Genomic DNA, 8,148 nt, shown 5'->3' with positions numbered 1-8,148 from the left:
GTACGGTGATGGGATGGCTTGACATGATGCTTTGTCATAGGCTCTGCATAGGCCGGGCCTGTCAGACGTAGCCATGTGCCTAGAGGGCTTCCCCATTTGTCCTGGCTTCATTCTTTGTTTTCTCTGAGCCGAGCTTCGATGATTCTTGAGGTCAAGAATTCGGTTGTGACCTCCTATCCTAGGGGTCCTGGGGCATGCTCCCGAAATGTCTCGACAGTGAGAAATCAAGTCTTCTGATTTTGTCGCATACAGATAGTCTCCGCATTTTCCATAATGAAGTGATGGGAAAGGATTCTGACAATTGATTCCTCGAGCTTCTTTCAGTGATGCCATATCGATGATGTGACCCCTGGCTCGAGCTTCACGGTGATTGGACATCCACTGGCTCATGCTTTTCAACTTCATTCATTACACTCCTGATTCTCGTTTTTCAAGGTGAAGGTACCGCCATCGGCTCGATTTTCCATGGATGCATTAACTGCGTCCGTCGATCAGGCTTTCAAAGCCTAGATGACCGTGTCGTAATTGCCTATAAATGGGGGTGCCTTGGCTTTGCTTTTCCTATCCCAGTGCTTCCATTGTCTCGCTTGCCTTTCCCTTCTTATCATCTTTTTTCACCCTGAACATCATGCTAGGGCTCTTGACCTTAAGGCCGTTTGGAGGAGTTTCCTTAGATTGTGTTGTGGCTTTTTGCTGGGTCTTCCCTTCGTCGAACATAAACGTGTCGTTCGGCTATTGTTGCGGTCATCGATATGCTGGCTCTTGCTATTGCTGCTGGGCCGAGGTGATGATGGACGGGAGTCGATTTCTCCCTTATGTAGATTGCTGTTCAGATTATGCACCGTTGCTCACTCCTCTACCCGGGCCTGGTATGGTACTTCATCCCTAGGGCTTTTTCTTTCCCAAAGGATAAAGTGGCACTACCGGCCTCTGAGGCTAGGGCCCACCGAATCTTCAACCTTTGGCTTCGGCGGGCCATGTCTCTTTTCTCTGCCTCCTCTGCGTCCCCTCCTTTTCCTCTTCTTCATCTTCTCCGGCGGGGATCTCTCGGAGATATTAAGCTGGGAACCTATGGGAGGTGGAGATCGAAGGAGTCACCCTCAAGGATACGTGCTCGAGGGTGCGGCGCTTGAGGATGCTGATATCGGAGATGGACTCTCGAGGGCGGCTCGGGCATCGGGTTTCATCGCATGTACATCCTTTCGTTCCTCCGCTTTGGGCGTAGACTCCTATAGGCTTTTGCAAGTTGTATGTAACGACCCCTCGAGGGCTGCTTGTACACAAACTTTTATGAATAAGAATATACTTTGATGATTTCTGCTTCCTTTACTTTGCTTTGTTTTTGTATTCTCTCATGCCCTTCGAGGCCCTTCGACTGCCTTCTTTATTCGTTAATTGCTGATATCTGACTTGAGCGCAAACGCTCATTTTGATCTTATGCTGATCGACATGGATTTCCTCCGACCTGTCGTCATACTTTAGACTAATCTTGGATTGATTCTGATAAATCCAGGCTACCGAGGCCCTCTGAGTTGTTTGGAGATCATGTGTCGAATTCTGGGGCTTTCGGGAATGTTACCTTGGATGAAGGTCATCTTCGGGCTGTTAGATATCTGCCTTTTTGCTTTGGCACTGGTAGGGGTGTTCATGGTTCGGTTTAGATCGGTTTCTCCCTAAAAAGAAACCAAACCAAGTAAGTCGGTTTTTTAAATATTAGAACCATACCAAACCAATTAAGTCGGTTTTTTCTCGATTCGTTTTATGTCGGTTTTTTCGATTTCTTCGGTTATTTGTCGATTTTTTCTTAAATATAAGACATACACTACCAAACATACATTTCGGCGACCACACTTTCAACGTAACACTATCAAATCAATTGCCCTTTGAGAAATCTATTATTTACCAAGATATATTGATGATAATTGAATCAAATAGTGATGAATAATTTTGTAAATCCTTAAACTCCTTGAGTTTATGTTGTGACTAGATTTAGTCATAAGCAAAAGTCTTTGTAATTGTAGAGTTACAAAGTAGCTTGTGGTGAGAGCATCACAAGTTAGTAAAAGCCTTTGTAACTAGGAAGTCACAAAGTGGCTTGTGGTAAGAGTACCACAAGTTAGTTGAGTAAATCCTTTGTAATGGAGTCATTGCAAAGTGGCTTGTAATAGGTTCTTTACAAGTTAGTGAAGTTAAAAGCCTACAGGTGTAGGTCGTGGCGTTTTGATCTCCTTGTGTGGGATTTTTCCACGTAAAAATCCTCTGCCTTATTTACATACTATTTTATTAGCATTCTCAGCAGAATCTTTTAGAGGACCAGGTACTCTTCTGTTTGGTGGACTCATACAAACTAACAATTGGTATCAGAGCAGGTTCCTCCTATCAGGCTAACACCTAGGAAGGATCCTCATGGCTGCTCCACCAAATTTGGAAGAAGGTCAATCTACATACCGACCACCCAAGCTCAATGGACAATACTATGGGTGGTGGAAAACAAAAATGCACGATTTTATCATGGCTGAGGATTGTGAGTTATGGGATATCATATGCGATGGTCCTTATGTTCCAACCAAGGTACTAGAGGAACTTCTATTTTCAATGGAAAAAACCAGCAAAGAGTACATTGAAGCAGACAAGAAGGTTGTGGAGAAGAATTTTCGTGCCAAGAAAATTCTGGTATGTGGAATAGGACCTGAAGAGTACAATAGAATCTCCACCTGCGACACTGCCAAGGAGATATCGGAAGCTTTGCAAACAACTCATGAGGGAACTACATAAGTAAAACAGTCTAAGATTGATATGCTCACTACCGAGTATGAACTCTTTAAAATGAGGGACGATGAATCCATTCAATATATGTACACAAGATTCACTTCCATCATAAATGAGTTACACTCACTTGGTGAAACGATTCCCAGAAACAAGCTAGTAAGGAAAATCCTCAGTTTTCTTCCAAGATCTTGGGAAAGCAAAGTGAATGCTATTACTGAATCAAAGGACTTACAGGAGCTGACCATAGAAGAGCTGATCAGAAACTTGAAGACCTATGAGTTGAAGAGAAAGATAAACAGTGAAAGAAGAGAACCAAAGAAGTAAAAGAACCTGGTACTTCAAGCTGATTACATTGATTAAGGTGAGGAAGACAGTGACATGGCTTATCTAACCAAAAGATTTCAGAAGATGGTCAGAAGAAATGGAGAAATGCTAAAAAGGAACAGTTCTAACAGACCAAGAAACTGTGATCTTTGTTACAAGTGTGGAAAGTCTGGACACTTCATGAAAGACTATACTCTCTTGAAGCAGGAATTCTCTAAGAACCATCATGAGAAAACAACTAAGACGAACCCGGTTCCTGTCAAGGACTTCAAGAGAAAAAGATCTGCTGACAATATGATGAGATAGGATCTTGCAGCATGGGGGGATTCATCCAGTGAGTTTGAAGATGAACCTGATACTGGTGATAGTTCCATGATGGCAGTTGAAGGCGAAAAGACTGGATATGACTCAACTTTTGCTTTGATGGCTCAATCAGATGATGATGAAGGCAATGGCTACAAAGAGGTAAATTTTAGGGATGTTCAGAGAAATCTGAAATCCTATTCTCCAAAAAAACTCATGTCTTTAGCTGATGTATTAATCACTTCTTTTCATAGTCTTGTGGAGGATAGGGATTTTGTGACCTTAGAATTAGGAGAATCTGAACAAACTAGAGACGACTTAGTGGCTGTAGTTACTGACCATAAGAAAACCATTGAAATCCTCAGAAAAGAAAAGAATGATCTGTTGGCAGAAATTACAGACCTAAGGGAAACAATAGTGAAACCATGGACTAAGTCAAAACCTAAAAGTTCTGGAAAGGGAAAGGAGATAGCAAGTGAGGAACACATTAGGCTTGAAAATGAGGTGAAAGCTATGAGATTTAGGATGTGTGCTGAAATTGAGAAAAACGAGCTTCTCCAAACTAATTTGGAAAAAGGAAAGAATGATCTTGAAAAGTCCCTAAAGTGGACCTGGTCCTCAGAAGCTACCACTGCCTTGCATACTAATGATTGTGAAAACAGGCAGGGAGCAGGGTTCCAAAGGGAGAAAACTCCTCACAATCCTCATAGTAAGTACGTCACTGTCTCTGATAACTGGCCTTGTACCCGACGTGGGAACACTGGGCACTTCAAGGAAGATGTCCAGGCCAAGAATCAATCAGTTCAGAAAAACAAAGTGTTTGCTGAAATGGTGACTACAAAAGAGGGACCAGATTCCACTCACAAAAAACGTACACTACCTGCATGGATTAAGAGAACTCTTATTCATCCTCTTGCTTACTACAAGGGACCCAAACTTGTTTGAGTTCCTAAAACTAACTCCTAATCTCTTGTGCAGGGAACAATGAAAGGAAGCGGTCAACAATGGTTCATGGATAGTGGGTGTTCAAAACACATGACTAGGAACACCACGGACTTTCTTTCACTAAAAGCCCTGCAATGAGGGAGTGTATCCTTTGGCAATGGTAAAAAGGGGTACATTCTTGGAGTTGGAAAAGTCGGGAAGTCACTCAGTCATTCTATTGAAAATATGTACTATGTAAATAGCCTTAAGTATAGTCTCCTAAGTGTCTCTCAAATCTATGATAAAGGAAACAAGGTGGAATTCTTGTCCAAAATATATATAGTCACTAATCTTGTGATCGGTGAAATAGTACTTGTGGCCAAAAGATACAAGAACATATATGTCGTTGATTTCTAGTCCTTACAGAATGGTGATCTGAGTTGTTTGAAAGTTGTTAATAATAAAGCTGAACTATGGCACGGAAAACTGGGCCATGCAAGTTTTTCTCTTTTGAATAAACTAATTCAGAAGGACCTGGTCCATGGTCTGCCTATGTCACAATTCAAGATGCAAAGAGTCTGTGATGCATGTGCTAGTAGAAAACATGTGAAATGCTCTTTTAAGTCTAAAAGAGATGTGAGCACCTCAAAGCCACTAGAGCTTCTGCATATGGATCTGGGTGGACCTATGAGAGTGCAAAGCAGAGGAGGAAAAAGATATATTTTTGTGATAGTAGATGACTACTCTATGTGAGCACGTGATTTTTGCTTCACACGACAATCGCTCCAAAAAGAAATAAAAAATATATAATTGGCCCCGCTGTACAATTTCGGATTTCTGTGCGGCACCTTGTGGATTTATTTGTGATTTTGGCCCATTCTTATTTATTTACTTTATTAAAATAAAGTTCAAAAAATATATATGTGTCCTGCGTAATTCAAACCGTAATTCGGTCATTAAATAGAAAATCGTGAATAGGCATTTTTCGTCCGTGATTTTGTTTGGTTTGACTTTACCGGTTTTGAAATACTTTAGTATGTGCGCAAATAATTATATTTGAGTGTGTATTTAATTTTAATTTGATTTTTTTTTAGTTTTGTTTTAAAACAAATAAGAAAAGAAATAAAAAATAAAAAAAAAATAAAAAAAAAAGAGAGAAAGAAAAGGCCCTTCCGGACTTGGGCCAATTTGTTAAAATTGGCCCAACGAACTCAGCCCAAGCGGACAGCCCAAGCCACCAGTCCAAACAGCCCACCCCCAGGCCATGAAACGACGTAGTTTAACATCAAAGCTACGTCGTTTCGATGCCAACCCATCATAACCGTTTAAACCGAGCCGATCCAACGGTCCAAGATCAATCCCCATAACCCACCAATAAACCCGACCCGTCTCACCCGGACCGACCCTAACCCTTCACCCTTGGAACGACGTCGTTCCCTGTTAGCCGAAGGATCCTGGCCCTTCATCTCGTCTCATCCAACGGCCAGGATCCACTTGCCCACTAACTATATAAGTACATAACACTACCCTACCCCCCCTATCCAATACCCCGGCTGCTTCGTCTCCCCAAACGAACAGCCCTAAAACCCTAGCCGCCTCTGCATACTTCCGCCATGAAAGCCGGCGGCATGGATGCCGGTGACCTTCCCTTGAACACCATAGGACCCCCAGGCCATCCTGAACCCAAATCTACCAACCCCATGTTTCGAATCACCCCCCAGGTCCTCGAATCTTCATTCGAAGATTCGAGTCAAAACTCGATCTGACCCAACCAACCCCAGTTTTGTACCAGATACTCCCCAGACCCCCCTCGTGACCGAACCATACTTGGTTTGGTCCGAATCTAACCAGGGAAACATGAATCCCGGATCTGAGTTTTGGAACTTTGTAGTTCCTCGTCACTAGTTCATACCCGTTCGAGCCAAGAAATTAAGGTCCAAGGGACCTTAATCGAAGTGTTTCTCATCTGAGAAACACTTCGATTAAAGTCCGTTCAGCCTTAAGAAAGTCTGTCCAAGTCCGGTTCAAGGTTTCCGATTTTTCAGGATTTGAGGTGAGTCTGCCTTCTTCCCTTATTTGTTTGGTCCATGTGAGGGATTAGATGTCTGTTCATGTTTTGTGTCAATTTGTGTTTTGAATTTTTATCAACTTTTGTTCGTCCACTCTGTTTGAACATCTGTGTTTGTCTGAATCCTTCTCCTCCTATTCTGATACGGCATGCGTATTGGTTGTATTCCAATTTGTACTAACTAACTGATTCCTCGGATGCACCATTCTATTTTAATCAGTATAAGTCGAGTCATGTGTCCCATACTTCTGAATGTTTGATTTTCGGCTACGATTGTGTACGATAATGCTAATATAGTCGAGTCGACATGAGTCGTCAATTAGTTTCAACTATCTGAGCATAGCAAAGCGATTTGTTTCTGTCGAACATTTTTTTTTTTTTTTTTGAATCAATTGAGAAACAATTTTGTTTACTTATAGCTGTTGATTTAGATCAGTAATGTAAAAGGGATGTTTGGTTAAAATGCTGAATTGGATGGCATGTGCACTCCTGCACAACATTTGCATTGGTGCACCTCATGTGCATTGGTGCTCCTCATGTGCTTTGTGCACAACCTGTGGCCTGCATAAAGGTCCTTGTTTGATTTTAAAATGTTTTGACAGCATATGCTATCCTACTGCCCATACTTGGCTTTAGTTTAAAGAAGTGTTTAAACCTTTTAAAAGTAAAATCTGCCAGGGAATGTTGATGGGGTTTAATATTTAATTAGCTAAAGTTTGGAATTGAAAATAGAAGGCACATGGGAAGGGTACTGGATTTCTGAAAACAGGCTGTTTAAAAAAGAGTAGGATAGGGACTTATAAAAGGGGGAGATATACAGAATAGATAGAGAGACTGGACCTTGAGGGCTGAAAAGAAAATAAACACACACAGTGAGGAATTTCTGGGGAAAGAGAGCTGAATAGATAAGGGAAAAGAATATAGACATACTGTGAGGAGTTTGAAAAGGAGAGCTGAAATACATGCAAAATAGATACACATAGATAGAGGGAGATTAAGGGATAGAAGGGATACAACCAATAATCAGAAACTTTCTTCCTCCTATTGTTATTGGGTTTTTCAGTTGTTTCAATTTGTTCAAACCAATTCTGATCCTCTGAAATCTCAGTTGTGTCTATTAGTTGAGTGCTTTCATTGGTTTACTACTGTTTTGATCTATCTGGAATTCTGATTCTACTCCACTGGGTGCTGCTGTTATTTGGCCATTTGTTCTCTATTGGCCATAGTTGTATCACTGCACTCGAGCTTGTTTTCTTGCTGTATCGCTTTGTCTGCTGCTATTCTGCCCTGCTGCTACTGATAGTGCTGTGATTGCTGCTGCATTTTGTTGTCATCATACTCTGCTGACTTCCCCCTTTCCTCCAATTGTCAAATATTTCCAGGTACACAACCTCTGAAACTTTGTATGGTTGAAAGTTTGAAGTTGAAGCAGAAATAGAGAAAAGAACAGTTGTTCATGTTATAACATTGGTGTTAAAAATAGGTCGAATGATATTTGGGATTGTATATTTTACTGCAAACTGCAAATACTTTGTATAAACTAGCATACATTCTGTTTGAGATGGATTGTCAGATAGCATTGTTCAATAGTAATGACAGTATGACATAGACAACATGTTTTGATTTAGTATACATTCAGTTCAGTATAACACTTGTTTGGTTTAGTTATGACTGTATAACATAGAGTCATAGGCACTTGTATGTATTTTGCCTAGACCACTGAATCAACAAAATTGTGGTACTGGGTCCGGGATAAATGT

This window comes from Nicotiana sylvestris, chromosome 6 (assembly GCF_000393655.2).
Source record: "Nicotiana sylvestris chromosome 6, ASM39365v2, whole genome shotgun sequence".
Lineage (NCBI taxonomy): Eukaryota > Viridiplantae > Streptophyta > Magnoliopsida > Solanales > Solanaceae > Nicotiana > Nicotiana sylvestris.
Note: the sequence above shows the minus strand (reverse complement) of the source record.